General features: G+C 51.8%; 1 protein-coding gene across 2 annotated transcripts in view; it reads left to right on the forward strand.

Moving 5' to 3' along the window:
* Positions 1-888: 888 nt before the first annotated feature.
* Positions 889-20,713, forward strand: part of SLC6A1 (solute carrier family 6 member 1) — a 43,710-nt gene continuing 23,885 nt past the window's right edge. The window contains exon 1 of one of the 2 annotated variants that reach the window (XM_045063314.1): positions 889-1,115. The gene's annotated coding sequence lies outside the window, so the exon portion shown is untranslated. The remainder of the gene's footprint in view (positions 1,116-20,713) is intronic. The other variant, XM_045063313.1, reaches the window with a different exon arrangement.

Genomic DNA, 20,713 nt, shown 5'->3' on the forward strand with positions numbered 1-20,713 from the left:
CAGAAACTGGAAATAGGAAGATGTCTTGGGGGTTCTGAGGTCATCCCTTGGGTGTTGTTCCAGGCTCTTTCCCCTTTTTAGTAGTCTGTTTATCCATCTGTCCATCCACGTACATAACGACTTGTGTTTCTAAGACCAAGCCTTGGTAGCAAACTGCCCCTTCCTGCCACAGGCACACCCCCAGCCTGGCACCAAGAGCCAGTTAGTTAGCTTCAGGTCAGAAGTTGTGTTCCCCTCCTAACAGGAAGCAGGAGGCTGACCCGCCAAGAGAGGAGAGTGGGCCAGGAGCCCACTGCCACCCCCACCTCCACTGAGGAGGCCTTGTGATCTACAGAGGGAAAAAGGTGCCAGAAAGAGAAATAAAAAGGACAGACCAACAGAAGTGGTCTGCAAGGCTGGAAAGAAAAAAGCCAAGAGGTAAATCAGTGATGAGAAGGAATGGGAAACAGACCAAGACACGCGGGCTGAGGACCCTAGGGCAAGGCAGGAAAGAGGCCAACTGACAGAAGAAGGAATAGGGGAATGAGAAGAGGAGGGGGAGAGGGGAGCAGGCGAAACGGATGGAGGTGGGCTGGCAAAGCGGGAGAGAGAGGAGGGAGAGGGGAGGGAAAGCAGGAAAGAAAAGAGGAGGAGGGGAAGAGGGGAAGAAGGCGGGATGGAGAGAGAAGGGGGCAGAGGAGGGGAACGCAGAGAGAGCAGCGGCGACCGCAAGTAGAAGGAAGGGGGGAAGCTGCCGGCGAGGAGGCTGCGGGGTGGGTAGAGTGCGGCGCGGGCCAGGGGGTGGAGGGAGCGCGGGCGGGGGGCGGGCGGCCGGCGACGCCCCTCCCCGGGCTGGGCGGGCTCCCGGAGCAGTGCCCCGCCCCCCGCCCGCGCGCGCTCCCGCCCTCCGTCCCTGGCTCCCCCGCCCGGCCCCTTCCCGGTGTCCCTCCGCCCGCCCTCGGAAGACCGAGCGAGCGGCGAGGTTGCGGGCGAGCCGCGCGGCGCGGAGCCGAGGAGCCGAGGAGCCGACAGCGCAGCGCGGCCGGAGTCCGGAGCGGCCCCGCGCCCGGAGCGCACCGGTGCGGCCGAGCTGCCCGCGCAGCGCCCGCTGCGGGCAGCGCCAGCCCGGGCCGCAGGTAGGAAGGGGCGGCCGGCGTCGGGGCGCGGGGCGCAGAGCCCGGGACGGCCCGGGCAGATTCGGCCGGGCGGGGTGGGGGCGGGCATCCGGATTCCAACCCCCGCGCCTCCCCTCGGCTCGTCTCAGGGCTGCAAGAAGGAGCCCGGGACGCCGCTCCCACCGCCGACGTGAGCCCGGGCGATTCACCCGGGGTGCGCGGGGGGCATGGGGACTCGCGCGAGCGTCGCGAGAGTCCTCCTGCCCCCTTCCCTGGCGTGGAGTCCCCTTGCACCTCCTAGCTGGCGCTGGATTCTCCTAGTTGGAGCCGTCGAAGCGCCGCGTCCATTTATTTCTCAGGGGACGGCGGGACCCCGGGAGTGAATAATTCGAAGAGCTTTTGCGGAGGACGTGGCCACTGGTCGGTCTTGGGGTTAGATGCGCCGAGGTAGAGCCCGTGCGCCTCATTTATTCTCTAAGGGCTCTGGGGCGAGCGACTTGGGGGTGGGTCACCCGCTTCCCATCCTGGGGCAGCTCAAGCTCTGGGGAGACGTTGGCTAAAAAGCATTTACCTCAGTCTGGGCTTAGCGCACACTAGCTCGCGCCGCGCTCTCCACTCCTTTCCCTGAGGAATGTGGGGTGAGGGGACTCCCTCCGAGGGTTTGAGGACAGTGTCCCCTTGTCGCCGCAGAAACTGTTTTCACCTTCTTGTGTCCCGCATTTTCTCACTGGGGATGGGGAAAGGGAAACTGCCTGCCAGGGTTACTTACCTCAGGGCAATGACCCTTAGGTCTCCGTGTCTGGTCCCTTTGTGCCCACCATCCCCTATGGGGGGCACCCACAGATGCCCTATTCCAGTTTGACTTAGTCTTCAGACAAGGAACTTAGACCGGGCAGTCCCCCACTGAGGCTCTTAGCTAATCTCTTCCCAAAATAGACATGGACCCCAAGGAGAAAATTGGATTTAAAAAAGCCAAATGATAAAGCCCTGTTTCTTCCCGATATGGGGCTGGAGCGCTCCCTGCGTCTCCTAGAAACCCCAGCCCATGAAGAGCTGAGGTGGAGGGGGAAACACTGAGTAAAATGGCTCCTGAGCTTTGGTGACACCTCCAAATCAGAGGCTGTCAGGTTATGTTGAATGGCCTTTGGGGTCGACCTTCATTTTTCTGTGACACACAAAGTGGGTGTTTGGTGAGAGGGGGTGTTGGGTGCTGGGTATTGCTTAGATTTTTCTCTTTGGGAACTTTGGGAAAAATGTATTCATAAGGGAGTCTGAAAAGACTGCCCCAACTCTCAAAGTCCAGAACAAAGGAGATCAGTGGGAACTACAGGCAACTTGTACCCTCTGTCTCCCTCTTTCTCTCTCTCTCTGTTTGGAGCACTCTCTCTGGGAAGGGTTGACCCAGCCTCTGCTCTGATCAGGGTCTGAGCAGTCTTGGCCCTCCCCCAGGCAGAGGAGGAAGAGGAGACTTGGCCCTTAGAGATATAAGTCCAAGGAGGAGTGGGAGGGACCTTTCCCCAGAGCATCCAGGGCAAAATGGCTGAGCCTCTCTTGAGTCTCGGAAATAAATTGTCAGGCAAGCAGCAAACAAAGAAAACGCTCTCTCTCCAGCCAAGCGCTGGCTCGGTGGCCAGGGCTTGGAGGACAAACAGTGAGTCCCAGGCCGGGGCACACAGCCAGGCTTGTCTGGCAGAGCCTCTGGAGAGTGGGGCGATTCCTGAGAACCACACGGGAGAGGGGCAGCTGCTGTGGGAGAGGAAGCAGGGACCAGCTCTCTTGTGTGCATCCCTTCATTCTGGGGCTGGAGGTGTGGGAGGTGGGTCCCCAGAAACTTGGGATGGAGCTGAGAGGGGCATCAAGAGGCCCAGAAGGAAGCAACTCAGAGGGTAAAGAGAAAAGAGCAACTCCATCACAATGGCTCTGTCTCTGAGGGATTTCTCATGCCTGGCCATCAGGAACTCCAAATGCCATTTGTTTATGCATGGCCCAGCCCAGAGCAGCACTTACAAAGTGTCTTACAATAAAGCCTGAATGGATGGAAGGTGCCAGCATGGACTGACCTGCAATATCTTTCTATGTCACTGAGCCAGGGAGGCTCTGAAAAGTAGACACTGAGACCAGAACCGGCCCTGGCTGGGTTGGCTTTGAGCTGGGGTGCTGCCATTTTCTGGCCCAGTGGTGACCTTGGATAAGTTCTCATCCCCACTGAAAGGAAAGACTGGAGTCCAGTGTGGCCAGCTCATAATTCCTATCATAACTTTGCACAGTAGGTACTCTTCTAATCCCCACTTCGGAGGGGAGGAAACTGCAGTATAGAGAGGGGAAGTGATTTGCCCAAGGTCACCCAGCTAGGAAGAGGCAGGACAGGGATTTTAATCCCGCTCTTCTGATTTCCTGGCCAACACTCAGCCCCACTGTTGGGTCTCTAGGCCTCAGTTTTCACCTCCACAGAATGACATGGAAGGGTGGTTGGGACTGAATGGTGGACAGTTAGGCCTTGGGGTCTGGTGTCTGACCAGTGGCTATTTCTCTACCTCCTGGCATATGCTAAGAGCTTGAATAAAGCACTAATGTCAGATGGCTTCTTGCCATCACATGAAGACACTGTTCCTAGGCTTGGCTGTGAGCTCAGCAGCTGAGACAGAGCTGTTTCAAGACACTTGGAATTCGGAGATGGCTTTCTCCGTCCTCTCTTAGCACGTATATGCATCACAGGCCAGGTGCCAGTCATTAAGCTTTGTCCACCACCTCTAGCCCCCTGCATCTGAAGTCCATCCCCAAGTCTGCCCCCTTTGTCCTTGGGAGGCCCTCTCTGTCACCTGGCCTCAGGTGTGCCCAGCTTCCTTGCTTTTGATCACTGAAGCTACACCACCCCAGCAGCCCTGTCCTTCCATCCCTCCTCCCTCCGCTGTAGCTACAGGACAAAACCCAGTTAGAGCCCCTTAATCGCCTTATTCCCCAGAAGGAAATGGAGATGTGAGTGTCAGCAGGCATGATTTTGCCCGTTTCAGACTGCCCCTTCAATTTCCCTGTTGCGCAGTCTCCTGAGCTTCTCTGCCTGAGCTTCTCTGTGCCCAGAGAACAGTGGACAGAGCCCAGCCCCTGCCAGGATGAAAACAACCTTGAATTGACTCCAATTGCAAAGAGCAGCGGGGCCCCTCTTGGTGAGGAGATTGGCTTCTTCGTAGCATTCCTCTGCACTCTCGCCTCAAAGGGACCCGGTGCATGTGTTTCTTTGTGTCGCCTTTTTGCCCCTTTCCCTGAAGGTTCCTGGGAGATGGAGGGAAAGAGTGTGTGGTATCTAAGAGCAGGAAATGGCTGGGAGGCCAGATATGGACCCCGAAATAGGGCTTCCCAGGAAACGTGCCTCCAGGAGCTTTGTGAACATGTAACATCTTCACTTGGAGCTCACCTGCCGACCTCAGAGCCAGGGGGAAGGTCAGCGAGAGAGTCAGTAAGGAACCCAGCTAATAGTAGGGATAAGGGCTGCCTGGCGTAGATGGTAGGTGTGAACACAAGCTGTGATATTTCAGCACAGACTTGGATTCAGTCACAAACAGCAAAAAGAAAAAAAAAACAAACAAACACACCCCACTAAATATTATTCCAGCGATAATATCATCAATAATAATAATAATAGCTAACAGTTATTGCACGTTGATGATCTGCCAGGGAATGTGCTGTGTGCTTTACTTACATCATTGCATTTAATTTTCACAAAACCCCGTGGGGTACATAGGATTGTCCCTGTGCAGGTAAGGAAACCGAGAGGAAGAGAGGTGAGGGCGCTTGCTGCAGGATTGCTAGGCTAGTAAGTGGCCCCTGGAGCCCCAGCTCAGCAGCCCTATGTTGACATCCCAGCCCCAGAAGAGCTCCCCCCCACCCCCCCCCAGTGCTGCTCACTTGGCAAGGACCACACACCCCATTTATGGAGCTGCACGGTTGGAAAGTACTCCCCCCCCCCTTTTCCAACAATTGAGCTTTGCCACGGCTCTGGGAGGCCGGTGGTGTTCCTTAGGGGAAGCGGAGGCAGGGAGAGATGAGTTTGTGCCTGAGGTCCCTCAGCTGCTAGGGTGCAAACTGGGATCTGCACTCAAGTGCCCTGGGATCTGCGACTTAGTGTCCTAAGTCTTTGTGAGCTAGACTTCCAAGTTCATTGAAAGCTGGCTTCAATATTGTGCACCCAGCCACCTTTCCCTAACTCTTAGGTGTCCCCCAATTTGTCTCCTACCCTCTCACTGCTCTGGAAGCCATTGAGAGCAGGCGACTAAGTCAGTCAGCTCCGTTAACCGTGATCTGACATGACACGAAAAGCGGCATCCAATTTGATGTGAGCCGCCTGCATCGAATGGCCTTCTATTTTTACATTTGTCACAAATTGGAAATTACAAGGAGGCCAGGTCTTGCTGAGTGATTGGCCGTGGCTCTTTGAAAGCAGGGGGTATGCAGCTAGGTGGAACAGGCCACATTAGGGTGTCGGGGGCCCTCTTGGCTCCAAGAGAGGCCCCCAGCTTCCGGGGCCGGATGGAATCCTGGCATACAGACCTGGCTGGAGGATGCAGGAGTTGGTGGCTGTCTCAGATGGTGACCTGCAGCTCTGCCCACCTGTCAGTGCACAGAGTCTGCAAGATCAATGTTGCATGCCAGCTCCTAACACAACTGAGCCCTGACCAGAGGGATGTTCAAGGTCAAAGACACCCCGAAAAACGTTGACAGCAGGCTGTTTTGGTACCTTATTGTTTGGTAAGGAGGTTCTGTCCAGGGAGAGGGCAGCAGCCACGGGAGGTGAGCAACAACATTTGGTATCAGAATTGCAGTTTGCTGAAGCTTAGTGCCGAGAAAACTCCGGATCATCAGAAAAGTACTTTGGAGTTTGCGGAAAAATGTTCCTGAAGCTGGTGTGTCTTTTGATCCTATAAGTATTCCAGGGGAAGAAAATAAGGTCCTTGATATCCTGGAGAAGAATCCTATGTCAAACAAAAAGAGACATTTTTTTAAAGCTAGTTTTCTCGTAAAGCCCAGGTCAGAATGACCTTGATTCAAATGAGGTCTCTGTGTACACACATGAGTTCATGCACACTTAACACTTAGGTAGAATTTTTTTTTTTAAAGATTTTATTTATTTATTTATTTGACAGATGGAGATCACAAGAAGGCAGAGAGGCAGGCAGAGAGAGAGGAGGAAGCAGGCTCCCCGCTGAGCAGAGTCCAATGCGGGGCTAGATCCCAGGACTCTGGGATCATGACCTGAGCTGAAGGCAGAGGCTTAAACCCACTGAGCCACCCAGGCGTCCCAACACTTAGATAGAATTTTATAGTTGAAATTTGCAATAGCCCCGGGGGTTCCAAGTGAAACTGTTATTGTTGTTGTTATTATTATTATTATTATTGCCATTATTATCTCCATCCTTTGGATGGGGAAACTGCAGCTCAACAAGCCCTGAACACACTTATTCCTGACCTCTGGATTGCCAGCTGATGGGATTCACTTTGATGAAACCCAAGTTCAAATTCAGCAGGTTGCCCCTTGAGAAGGAGCCCAACGAGCCCGATCTGTGGCGGGCAGCACCCCAGCCACACAGGGACTGACGGCAGGATCGTGTGGGAAGGCACAGCCATGCAGTGTGGGAGAGAAGGCCCCCGGCATCGTTTTAGTCTTCCCTGTTGTTTGAGCTCCGGCCAGAGGCTAACATGTCCTCAGTTATGCCCAGAGTTTGTGGAGTCTGACGTGTGCTCATTTGGCCAGGGGGCCCCCAGCAGTAGCCAGATTTGGGAGGAAAGGAAGGGATGATTACTCTCAGACAGTGCTTGAATATCGAGGTGATTTTGGATGAAAACAAATATACCAGGGGCCCTGTGAGGTTGTCTAGAAGGATCTCAGGGCCCTGGCAACCAGGAAGCATGTGGGGCAGTATTCCTAGGTGAGCCTTGGGTTGTTTGGGACCTGCTGGAGGAGCAGGCTGATTAGTTCTGAGTCCTTCCCGGACAAGAGGGTAGAAAAGGGGGGGGTGTCAGTCAGTTCTTCTGGCCATTACCCCCAGTTCCCCTCTGCTCTTGCTGGAGATGATGAAAAATCACAAGTTCTGGGAGCTTCCTACTAGGGTGTTGGGGGGTGGGGATGCCTGAGAGTTTGACTCTCCCCCCCCAACCCAGCCAGCTTTTCCCCAGCCACTGAGTTTGGCACACCCCCTGGGCACCAGTCCTGGGCCTGAGGCAGATGAGAAAGATGCTAGGCGTAGGGTGTCTAGGTTCTACGGTCTCCTTGGCCAGAGGAAGATCTGGAGGCTGAGGGAGATGGAGTCACTTACCCTGGCTTGCACAGCAGAGTTTGAACCCAAGCCTTGCTGATGCCAGCCCCCATATGCCTTTTCATGCTTACCACTACCTCTGGAAAGCACCTGAATAGAGGTCACAGTGGAGGAGACAGGGACTTTGTCTCACTGAGGCAGAATGTCAGCTATGCAAAATAAAAGTGACCAAAGCCAAAGGCTCCCATGCCCTTGTCCTGGGTCCAGTTCCCCTGCTGCCCGAGTCCCTTTGCCCCTTTGCTCTCATGTCAGATGTCCTCAGAACTTGAGATCACCTAGGATTTAAAAAAAAAAAAAAAAAAAAAGTGAGCTTGGGAACAGGGAAGAAGTTGTCATATCGAGAGTATTATATGAAGATGGAATTTAACTGCATACATTTTTAACAGGTTGGTAGCAAATGATCAGATAGCTACAAGCCCTTTTTGGCCTTTGAGCTCTGGTTGTGATCCCATGATCCAGGCACTGAGCTGAGGACTTGACAAGCACTATTCTAGGATCCTCCATAAGAAAAATGAGGCCCAGAGCTCACATGGTTGCCTAGGGGTGCCCCACTGATGTGCTGCAGAACTGCAACTCAGATCTAGGTCTGCGGGACCCAGAGGCCTGTGTTTGCACTCCGGGATGGCCTTGAACTTGCAAGGAATAAAGGGCAGGGTCCTTACCCCTCTCTGGACTTTGCTTTCTCAGTCCATAAAGCCAAGGGATTTGGACTGGACTGGACGATGGGCTGCTCCCCAAGCCGGGCGCCGGTTCTCCAGGCAGGGGAAGGGTGGCTGCACGCCCCGTTTCCTCCTCCATTTCCCCCATAATAGCCTCCCGAGACTAATGACTGGGGAAGATAAGAGCCCTTTCTCCAAATGGCAGTGAATGCCACTAATGACAGAGCAGATGCAGCACTGTTAATTATGCCACGGGTATTAAATGAAAATGCCAACCCGGGATGAGTTTAATAGCGCCACTGGGCTGGCTGTGGCCATGCTGAAAAGCGGTGCTGTGGACCCAGGCTGAGGCAGAACCACCCCCTCCCCAACTGCAGGGCCAAGACAAGAGCAACAAAGCCTATCCACACTGGTCCCCTCCCTGGCATGGGGTCCACAGTGGCACTTTGTGGCTAGGGATGTTGGTGGCCACTCTGGAACATTTTCATAGAGGCCTCTGGGGGCCTAAACAGGTTACCTTCAGGGGTAGCAGCGGACAAACAACTGTGCCCGGTAAAATTTTGAGTACCTTCTATATGCCACGTCCGACCGTAGATTGTGGAGACAAATCAGACATTGTTTCCAGCCTTTGATGAGCTGCTCACAGTCAAAACTGTACATACCCTACCAGCAGGAATGCAGTGTCTTCTGGCATCTCTGGTGCCCAGCATAGTGGGACACATCGTAGGTACTTACCTCTTGCTTTTTGTGATCTACAAGTCTTTCTCAGTGTGAGCAAGAGGCCACAAGCTGGGGACCAGAGCACATTCAGCTGTGGGCTGACGGGGAGGCACGACAGGCAGGTGGACCGGCTCTTTTTCCCTGGCAAACCAACCTGGCCTTCCTGGACAGCTGGACTTTACACTGCTGGGTGACCATGGACAATCCTTTTGCCCTCTGAGCCTCTGTTTACACATTTTCAAAATGGGGAGAATAGGGGCTGTGATGGCTGCAGGCAAAACTGTGTCTCTTAACCAACCCCAGCTCTGAACTCAGAGATTGCATAAACATCTGAAAAGTGACATTCTGGTGGGCAATTCAGTAGAAGGAGAGTGTTTGGTCACTAAAGTAGCTTCTGGTTCTTCTCATGGATATAGGATATTACTTAAACCTCCACCCACTGTCTAGTGGCTCCAGTTCCCTGCCTTCTGCTTCCTGGACCTGGAGAACTGTTTCTTAGGTTTTTCTAGGCGAGAGAAAGTCACAAAATCCACTCCTTTCAGACCCCCCTGTGTTATAGATGAGTAAACTGAGGCCCAGAGGGGAGGAGTCCTAGGACCACAGGCGCTAGGACCGAAAGCTTCTAACCCCTAACCCAGTGCTCTTTCCCCTGCCCCAAGCCAGCCCAGCTTCACTGTTGAGAAATTATTAAATAGAGTTGGTGGAAGGACTCTGGTTGCCGTGACAACGGAGCCTGTGTCCTCGGGAGATAATGGCGTTGTACAGGCAGAGTGATGTGTGTTGAATGCTGATTCGGGACCTGCTGGAGGAAGTGAGCAAGAGTGCAGAGGGGACTGGGTCTGGGGTTTGAGCTTCCCCAAGGAGACTGAAGCTGGGTGGATGGAGAGAGCTGTGGGGGACACTCATCTCCCCTAGTTCCATCCTTCCCACAGCCTTGGCAGAAAAGGATAATTACCAGCCCTTCGTGGAGGTATGACGTAAGGCAAAGAGAGGTGGCCTGACTCTTCTTCACCCAGGTCACACAGCCAGGGGAGAGGTGGAGCTGGGATCTAAATTTCAGACTGGTGACTGAAGACTAGGCCCCGGGGCGGGCCTGGAGCAGCACCTGGAGAGTACAAGCAATTGGTGGGAACCGGAAGGGAGCCGGCCCTGAGCTCTGCACTCAGGGCACCTCAACCCCTCCAAAGACTGCTGAAGAGAGTGCTCATGGGGATTCTGATGGGCCAGGGATGACAGTTCCAGCCCGGGAGGAGTGGGGAAATAGTATGGCAAGACAGCTAGCTACCCATATCAACTTGGGAGCCAAAGTCCAATCCCGCCCTACCACTTCCTAGCTGCGTGACCCTGAACAAGTCACTTTAGCTGTCTGAACCTCCGCGTCCTCATCTGCACAGCGGGGACAATGACAGACTTCCCTCATAGGATTATTCTAAGATCAAATAAGGTAAGGTAGAGAGCTCGTCAAACCCGGCTCCTAAGCACAGTGCAGTCAACAGTAGCTAGGATTATTAACCAAAGAGGAGAAGCTAGGAGAAGGAGCCACTCCCAGCTGGGTAGCAGCTTGGAAATTGTGGTGTTGGAGGGGTGGAACTGGCTAAGATGGGGATGAGAATGATGAATAGCAGAGCTCTTCATTTCAGGCTAGTGAATATCAGTGGAACAAATGAACAGTCCCCATCACCAAAAATATACATCAATATTTTGCATTGGGAAAGCATGATTGATGTACCTCACTGCAACGTGCTCTCCCTAAAAGCCCATGTGCACACCACACTGGGGAAAATTGCCTTTTCTCTCTGCCAGCCAATTAAATGACCCCATGCTGTGAACCCTTTTGGAAAATAAATACTCGCACCCACGCTCTTCCATTTCTCCCTCCTGCGCAGCTGGTGCAAAATATTTACTCCCCTCATCGGGGATTGGAGAGCATGGGGTTAACACCCTGAGAAGCCCCAAAGTGTATCATTTGCATGCTGGCAAAGATGTGATGGAGCTGGCAGACAAGCCCACTCCTTTTGGGAAGCAGAAAGAGGGTGCCGGACTTGGTTATTGGGCTGCTTTAAGAGCAATGGTGAGAGCTGGGATCCTGAAGGCTCGGAGGCAAGCAACCATTTTGTTTGTTTCCGCAAACCTATCCGAGCAAATCCACCCCCAGAGATAGCAACCTGTTTCTGGATTCCCAGAGAGAAAGGGTCATTTGTTTGCTGCTGATCCTGGGGCTGGATGACAGGGTGTGAAGCAAGGAGCCTGAAGACCTCAGATTCCCACAACTCCGACTCAGGCGGCGGGAGAGGGGTCAGGGGGACTCATCCAATGGACACATGAAGATGGCTGACATTTAACTGAGATTTGAACAGATGTGCTAATTGCAGGAAAGGTACACACATCCACTTTGGGAATCATGTTTAAAAAAGTATTTGCTCTGAGATTTTGATTTGATCAGCGTTTCCCAATGCTGGCACCATTCCCTTCTATTGATTGCCTATAGGTTAAGATAACTGCGGCATTCTGCCCAGGACTTTCTCCCATAACTATCGAAAACAAAACAAATAATATTAGCCCTAATCAAGTGATTTATGATAATACCTGCTAGGTAGCAAGCATTTTTCTCTGTACCAGGCTCTGTGTTAATCACTTCACGTATTATCTCAGTTAATCCTCATAGTAGCTAAACGTAGGTATCATCACCTCTGTCTCAGAGAGGATGGGGAACTAACCTATAGTCACACAGCATCTGAGGGTTTTCTTTCCCTTGGGGCCATTGTCCTTAACCACTCCCCTGTTCTGCTTGTCTCTGTCCTCACAGCCAGATCAACCTCCAAATACCCTTTGACATGCCCAGCGGAAGGTGTTCATGAATTTGTTCATAGACCATGGACTTAAAATGTGCTCAGTAAAAAATCCCATTTTCCCAAATGGGTAGGTTTTTTTGCTGCATGTGGTTTTTTCACTTTACAAAGAAGGGAGATGCATACTCTAAAGATTCCTTTAGAAAGCTAAGTGAAATGAATCAAGAACAGATGCATTGGCTAAAGTGAGCATTCGTTTGAGTCTCTTAAAAATAAAATCAGCTTTCTCTTGTGGGAAATATTCAAGACCCTGGAATCTGACCCACAATCAACTCTGAAAATACACACCCTCCTCATTCTTGCAAAATATTCTCAAGCAGTGTCTCTCAACGTTGTTTTAAAATCCAGCTGAGCTTTTATTGAGAACAATAGGATTTGTTGTTTCTCAGATACAAAATTACGATTACAATACAGATTTTTTTTTCTGATCCCTACCATCCCCAATAGTTTTGCCCATCTCCTAGAGGAGAAAGAGTAACTTTGTCCTTCTACCACTTAGAGGAAGAGCTTTCTGAGAGGAAGAGCTTTCTGGAGTGTCTAGATTGCAAACTAGAGAGCAGAGAGCCAGGCAGTTCAAAGAAATGAATCAAGAGATCAGGGACAAGATATCACTCGTGGCAGGACTTGCAGTAAATTGGAAAACACATGCCTATTCCCCCCACGCCTCCCCCACCAAAACCTGCAAATGCAAGTTTTAAAATTCTGATACCACTCAACCAGACACATATAGGGGACCCACTTGGCCCCCACAGGCCATCCGTTTGAGATCCCCGCGGGTTCTTACTGTGAGTTTGTGTGATCTTGATGCACACAGTTTATCTCTGGGGCTTCAGTGTGTTCATCCATAGAATGGAGCCCATAAAGCCCACAGAGTTGGAAATGGAGCCCCAGGTGTGGACGCTTGATAGGGAACTGAAGAAATAGCCCGCGCCCCTGCGGCGGAAGTGCTAGTCCGTGACACCGAGTGGGCTCTCTGTGTAGGCGGCGTGTCTGCATGTGACTTATTACAGATCATCATTTCGTTCAGCCCGTCTCTGCAGTACTGTGTTTTCCTCCCCCCACCTCCAATCTGAGTTTCTAAAGGCCGTTTATCCTAACGCCCTTCAGAACGCCCTTCAGAGTCCTTCAAGCACATCTCCCAACAGGAGAGAGCAGTGATTTAACCCCCTGGTTTTCTTACAAGAGTGTCTTAGAAGGCAAAGATGAAGAATGGTGTACAAGAATGCCAGGTGGTCAGCCTGTCACTCTCATTTCCCAATCGCGGTGAATCCTTTCTGACTGGGTGAGCCGGGGCCTTTGCTGAGGCAGCCCCTGGAGCGCAGAGCTGCAAAATTGCACGCAGCCAGCCAAGGAAGGGAGGGGGAAAGGCTTAGCCTGGAACAGGACAGGACGGCCAGGGCCCCGCGCAGGGTACCTGGCATTAGGGGCCTCCAGCCTTCCGAGCTGTTAGGAAGGCAAAGAGGGATGGGCTGGCCCCCAGCAAGTCCAGTTACCAAAAGGAGGAAGGCAGCGGGGCAGACCCTGTAGCCTGCGTCCCGGGTCACAGCTCCTCAACCACTTGAGACTGTGGGCTCTGCCACCATGTTTCTTTCTGCTCAAATGCAGGCCCCCTCCTTCATTGGTTCTCCAGAGGCTACTGTGAGATCATAGGGTAGAGCCTAGCACAGCCCACAGGAAAAGGACAGCACCCTGTCTCCCCCTCCCTCCACTGTCTTTTCTTTTTCCTTTTGTCTTTTTCCTCTGTCTTCCTCCCGTGCCCCTGTTCTCACCTCTCTGCTACTCCCCTCCCTCCGGTTTTCTTTGCTCTCCTTTCTTCTCCTCCTGCCTGCCCTCCTCGCTATGTCCCTTCCATCTCCTCAGCACCACAGAGGGCTGGACTGGGGCTCCACACACCTGCGGAAGCAGCAGTGTCCACTCCAGTGACTGTGGAGGAGGTGAGGTGAGCTTCCCTACAGGAAGCACACAAGAGTCCGCTCCCAGAGTGTGCTCATCTTCTCCCAGTCCTTTGACCTCATGGTGGCTCCCTGAACCCGCTGCAGTGGGAGCATTTACACCCCAGAATCAGCCTTCCATTTGCTTTCCTGAGGGCCTTCTGGTAAACACAGCACACCGCTGCTTTGGAGACCAGTGCCACCTTCTCCGAGGCAGACGTTTCTTGAGGACTTTTAATAACAAGGTCTGCTGTCACAGAGAGGGACAGAGGGACAGGTGGGGAGGGAAGGTGGAACTCAGGACAGCATGTATGCATCTATCACTGTTTGAGGGGTGTGGGGGAAACCGAGCAAGTCTTGGACTTCCGAGTCCCATCTGTGTAGAGGATACAATGTACCTGGGGAGATAAGACCAAATAGCCATTAGTCAGAATAGAAGTTGAGTTGTGAATAGTGACAGGGCCTTCCCCTTCACCTCCACGGTGATCCCAGCTGTGGTGCTGTCCTCCCCCACCCCAGGTGCCAATCTCCTGTCAAGTCATCGCCGGATCAGATCTCCCCACTTTTAAAGACTCCAGTGGCCCCCAGTTCTCCCCCAATACCCAAGGTGTGGAAGGGCAGTTAGAAGTATGGGCTCTGGAATCTAGCCTCCTGGATCTGGGACCTCAGGCAAGGTGTTTTACTGCTTTGAGCCTCAGTTTCCACATCTGTGCAGTAGGGTGTGGTGAGAGGTAAATATGATCATCTATGAAATGCACTAACCGTATTAAGCACTTAATAAGCATTCAGTGTGATCACTGCTCTTACTACAGGACACAGTGCCCGCCCTTTTCCTGCATTCAAAGCCCTTTGCTGCTGCTTTCCACCTCTCCAGTCACACTCCTTCAATCAACCCAGCTTCTAGCCAGCCACGCCATGCTCCTCAGTGGTCCTAAGTGCATTATGCATGTTCACCCTTTTCTCTCTGCCTGAAATGGACCAGCAGCTAGGCTTGGGGAAAGGCAAGGATCCCAGTCCTGCTCTCTCTCGCTGTGGTTATAAAGAGAACCTCCCCACCTCTGTCCCCTTCTGTCAGGGTGCACAGTGCCATTCTCTCCCAGGTGCCTGTGGAGAGGGCCATCCCTCCTCTGGGCTGATGAAGAATTTATCACATGCATGCTGGTTACCTGTGTCCCAGCTGTCCTGAGAGCTCCCAGCCATCCCGAGAGCTCAGTGGCAGCAGGCCCAGACTCCGACTGGTATCTTTCTTCCCCTGCACCTAATGTGGGTCCTGCTACCCTCGTGTGCACAGTCCATGTGGGCTGGATTGGATTGAAAATTGCCTGGATGAGAGGAGGTGCTCAGTCGGGTTTTGCAGACAGTTAGGGACCAGGACAGATGTTAGCACACCACTGACTGGGTAAGCTAGACTCGCAGGGTGAGATGAGAATGAGGACACAGAGTAGAAGGGGCACTAGAAGGCACAGTCTGGCACCTGTCCTTGCACACGGAGGAGAGCCAAGACAAAGAGCAGAAGGGGCTGGCTGGAGACCACACAGCTGGTAATGGGTGGAGTGGATTCCCACATGCGGCTTGAGGCTCCAGAGTCTCCAGCTGGCCATGCTCCCTCTTTGCCCTGCAGACATGGCCCGAAGGCAGGCCTCCTTCCAGCAGCACACAGGACCCATATGTGCAATTGGGGGGAAAACTGGGGACTCCCAGAAGGGATCACCACACCTTGAGCCTGGTTGCCCCTGCCCCTCTGGGGGACGCTAATTAGAGCCTCTAGCCCCTAGGGCCTGGGGAGAGCTGATCATCCTGGATCCCATGTGGCCTCTTGTTGGCTCCCGGGACACTGGCAGTTCTGCCCAATATGGCCATGGGAACAAGTTAACCTCTCGGGAGCCAAACCTCAGCAGCCTGCCTTCAGTTTCATAAAAAGAACAGCAGGCCTTGTCCTTGTGGGGATTTGTCCTAGAGGGAGTTGCTTGCTGGAAATGGGCCACTCTTGCACACCTTAAAGATGGGGTTTGGGGGTCGCCTGGGTGGCTCAGTGGGTTGGGCCTCTGCCTTCGGCTCAGGTCATGATCTCAGGGTTCTGGGATTGAGCCCCGCGTTGGACTCTCTACTTGGCGGGGAGCCTGCTTCCTCCTCTCTCTCTGCCTGCTTGTGATCTCTCTCTCTCTCTCTGTGTCAAATAAATAAATAAATAAATAAATAAAATCTTAAAAAAAAAAAAAGATGGGTTTTGGGGGTCCCACTGGAGATAGCGGAATAGAGTGTTTAAGAGCATGGACACCACGAGCCCAGCTGCCTGGATTCGTCCTAGGTCCCCTCACTCCTAGCTGTGAGACCTTTGGCAAGCCAATTTAAGCTCTCCGTGCCTCAGTTTACCATCAGTAAATGGAGAGGGAGTGAGAATAGTTAATATACATAAATCATTTAGAGCAGACCCTGGCATGTTAGTTAAGTGCTGGGCTCACTTCCTTCTTGTGCTCTGATATCTTCTTTTTCTTTCCTTCTTTGTTAATGAAATTTGGGGATTTTTTTCTCTGTGTGTCACCACGAAAGAGAAGCTTGACTCCTGGAGTTTATTTCACCATTAGATGGGTCTGTTAAGCCTCTAGCAGTTATAAAGCTGACTTTTTTGCCCTTTCACTCTGCTTATTGGGGGTGGGCGGGTGCGTTCTCTAGCCAGCTCCCACATTCTGGTTTTGGGAGCACCCCAGAAAACTGTAATTCCAGGCTCTCGGGGCTGCAAGTGGTGGGGAAGGGCTTGAGCTTGGGTTTTCTTATCTGCATGGGTTTATGAGGCTGGGGAAACTCATCTACCTGTGGTCACATATCTTCTCCTTGGGACCCAGCAGGAAGGCTTGAGTAAGTGGTAAGGCTACATCTAGAGGCTTCAGAGAATTTCATACAGGCCTGTGTCTGGCAGGCACCTGCTGGGTGAGCAGATACCACCAGACTGAGCCAGGGGGCCTGAGTTAAATCCCATGTGACTTTGCACAGGTCATTTGACCTCTCTGAGCCTCGGTACTGTCATCTGCAAAATGGAGCCAGTAATCATTTTAGTTTCAGTGTATTTAGCACTTGCTGGGCTGGGCACAGCACTAGAAAATTCAAATCCAGTCCTTATGCCTCATGAAGTAGTTACTGTTGGCTCCTTTTCCTGATGAGGAGACGAACACTTTAAGGAGATAAGTGACTTACTTGAAAGTCACAGTGGGATATTGTGAAGCATAGGTATACAATAGATGCTATTAAGAAATGCACCTGGGTCTGCAAATTACCTCTCAGGTATGTTGAGTCAGATGAGAAGTTTGTGCAAGATGTGGAGCTGCTTTCCTTCATCTCTTGACTCTGAATGTGTAATGAGCTGAGAATTGGGGTGGTGGGGGTCTCCAAGGATCATACTGTTTGTGTACTGTGCGACCTTGGGCCAGCAACCAGCCCTCTCTTGGCCTTGTTTCTTTTTTTTTTTTTTTTTTTTTTAAGATTATTTATTTATTTGACAGACAGAGATCACAAGTAGGCAGAGAGGCAAGCAGAGAGAGAGGAGAAGCAGGCTTCCTGCTGAGCAGAGAGCCTGATGCGGGGCTTGATCCCAGGACCCTAGGACCATGACCTGAGCTGAAGGCAGAGGCTTTAACCCACAGAGCCATCCAGGTGCCCCTCTTGGCCTTGTTCTTAATCTGTAGACTGCTGGTATAGACCAGGTGTACAAGTGTGGCAGAGAACAAGCCTGGAGCAGGAAGGAAGCTGCATAGGTCCTGGCTCTGGCTGAGGGTTCAAGGAAAAGGACTTACCATCTAGACCTGTGGCCGGCCAGTTTGCTGCAGCTCACACGCTGGTGAAGATTGATTGACTCTTCACCCCCAGACTCGGGTCTCTGAGACCTAAGTCCTGAGGCCTGATAGACCCTCTCCAGCTGCCCCCTCTCCATCAGAGCACCTTCTCTAGGGATCCCTCCCTAACCTTCAGGGCAGGTGGTGTCAAAGGCTGCCCACAGCACCTGCATCCACCTGCCCACATCCATCCTCCCTCTAACTGTCTGCACATGATTATCCTCTATTAATCGGTCCTCATATTTGTGCAATGTTTTTCAATTACAAAGCACTTCCCCGGCCATTCATCTCTTTGAATAGCAATCGAAACTGCTGTTTACTGAGCACTTCCTGTGCACGAGGCCCTCTGCTCTCATCAGCCTCTTGCCATGCATTATCTTGATTCGGAGTTTCACAGCCATCCTGTGGGGCATGGGAGTCCACAATTACCACTGAGGATACCTGATACTCAAACACACTAAATATCTAGCCCCTGCCCATGCAGGGAATGGATGCAAGCTCTGTGAAATAATCGGGGTCGTCCCTAACCTACAACCTCCAGAGCTTCCATGTGCACCCTTGCAAAGCTTGCATGGGACTTTGTTAAAATGCGTCTTCTGATCCCATGGGGCTGGAATGGGGCTCACGATTCTGCATTTCTAACAGGCCTCTGGGTGATGCCAATGCTACCTCTCGGAGAACCACACTTTGGATAGCAAGGGCTTGAAGCACCAAGCCGGCTGAGACTGCTTTACCATAGCCACAGACGGGCAAGCCTCAGTTTCCCTATCTGTCAAATGGGTGAAATAGCCTTTGGCTTACAGAGGCGGAATGAGTACTGGGTGATATAGCACCTGTTAAATGCTTGGCACACAATAGGTGCTCAGTAAATGCTGGCTCTTCTCCCTTGATAGGAGCTGGCATGGGTCTGGATACACAACAGATGCTCAATGAAGCCTGTCCAATTTATTGAGCCTAGCATTTTTCCCTAAAGCAGAGAATAAACTGCATTATGTTTCTCTTTGGAATGAAGCCAAACCCAATATTAATTTTTTTCTTGAACTGCAGAGTTCCAAAAAGAAATAAAAGCAAGTAGAGTGATTGCAGTTTGAAGCAAGCCTCTGTAATTTCTGTAATTACAGAATGGGAGCAAGACAAAGCAGGAGTATGCACAGTGTCATGGGAGGGAGTGGGGGCCCCTACTCCCAAGCCTGCTGCTCCCCCTCTTGCCTTCCTGGCTCTTCATGGTGCCATACTCCCTCTGAGCCTCCTTCTGGGCCCAGCGCTAGCCTTGGACAATGGCAGCCCTGAGACACTGGCCTTGGCCTTTTGGCCTCTGCCCAAGTCCCCACCCCACGCAGCCACCAGTCCCTCTGATGCAGTGGGACAGAGGGGGATTGTCCAGGGTGGCTGCCACACGCTCCCCTCCCCCCAGCCTGCCATCTGCGCAGGCCTAGGCTGCTGATAGCCAGTCTGCTAGCAAGGCCTGCAGGGCCCACCTCTAAAATAGATCCCTGGTCCCACTCCTCACAACCTCTTCCCTAGCTGCCACAGTTGAAGTCACTGTCTTCTCTCACCTGGACTCTCAGCCTCTTAAGGAGCCTCCCTGCTTCTACCTCTGTCCCTTTGCCTCCTCTTCTAGGCAGCTACAATGAGACTCTTAAATATAAGTCAGATTTCTCCCACCACTTACACCCTCTACGCTTCCCCATCCTGTTTAGAAGAAAGTGTAAACTCCTTGCTGTGGTCTCTGAGACCTTGTGTGATGTGGGGCTTGCCTGCTTCTGACTAGTTCTGTTCCCTCCCTTGTTGGACTCCAGCCAGCCCAGCCTCCATGCTGACTCAAACATGCCAAGCTTCTTCCAGCCTCAGGGCCTTTGCAGTTGCTGTTCCCTCTGTTTGAAATCATGTATCCTAGAGAGTCATATTTCTGAATCCTAATTCAAACTGAAAAAAATTTTGTTCAGGCCAAATAAAATAAGCCCAAAGGCCAGTTTTGACCCATTTTGCCACTTCTGGTCTAGAGCTTCCAAACTTCTTCTTCTTTTTCTTTTTTTCTCTTACAAAGCATTGCCTCACTCAGGGATTAGCAGAGGTATTCTTTCTGCTTGGTTTGGCCCCATTTTTATTAATGGCTTTAGGACTTGGTCTCCAACTGCACATTGAGGAAAGAACATATTCATGGGAACATTTTCACCACTTTCCTGCCTTGAGTCTCGTTCTTTCACTCCTTCCCAGAGCCTCCCTGAGTGAGTCTTCTATAATAATAATCTGTTCACATCATCACCCCAGTTGCATCCCTGCAACTGGTCCCGAAGTTCCTTAGCCTGGCCTTCAAGGTCTTTCACAAACTGACCTTCCTATCTTCAAATCTTTCTACTTCTGTTCCTGCATTCTCTCCACTTAGGATGCCCTTCCCTCTTTTTGAGCCTGATGAACACCTATTCAACCTTCAAAACCCAGTTCAAATGTCCCCTCATCAGAGATGCCGCCTTTTTTTTTTTAAATTAGTTTATTTATTTTAGAGAGAGAGAGTAAGAGCAGAAGAGGGACAGAGGGAGAGAAAGAATCCCGAGCAGCCTCTATGCTCAGCATGGAGTCTGATGTGGGACTCGATCCCATGACCCCGAAATCATGAGCCAAAACCAAGAATTGGAGGCTTAGCCAACTGAGCCAATACCCCTAGGATGTCTTCTCTGGTTGAATTCCATCATTCCTTCAAGGCCGGCACAAAGGCCTCTTTTCATATACTCTTGCTAGAGTATATGAGTTCATATACTCTTGCTACACATATCACAGGTACTATGATTGGCTACAGGCAGAGATATTTTTCATTATAGGCTGTGACCTTGTGAAGGTCACGGACCTTGTCTTATTAATACTTGCGACCCACGTGTCCAGCCCAGCTCCACGAACACATTAAGCCCTGGGTAAATATTTACAAAATGGAATCTTTCTGCTGGCTCCTGTTAGTTCACTGATTCAGACTCTGCTGCAGAATACAAAGGGCTCGAAATGATTGTTCCATCCCCATTTCAGCACACAGCGCGTGCTGAGCAAATAGTTGCTGAATGAAGGAAGGAGTGAATGAGTAGGCGAGTGAGTACAGAGGACGTGTCATGGGGGTCTCACATTAACGATGCCCCGTTGAACGTTGCTTCGAAGGAATTCAGTCAATATGGGGAAACGTTAAGGACTTGGAGGAACGTGTATTCAGATTCTTCATCTGCAGAATTCTGTCATCTGAAGAGGAAGAACCAGAAGACTCTGGAAGAAAGCCTTGGAAAAATGCCCAAAATGCCCCACATCACGAAGGGGTGAAAGGCATTCCTTTTACCCATTCCAC

Source organism: Mustela putorius, unplaced genomic scaffold (genome assembly GCF_011764305.1).
Source record: "Mustela putorius furo isolate JIRA1106 unplaced genomic scaffold, ASM1176430v1.1 tig00003850_pilon_pilon_pilon, whole genome shotgun sequence".
NCBI classification, from domain to species: domain Eukaryota; kingdom Metazoa; phylum Chordata; class Mammalia; order Carnivora; family Mustelidae; genus Mustela; species Mustela putorius.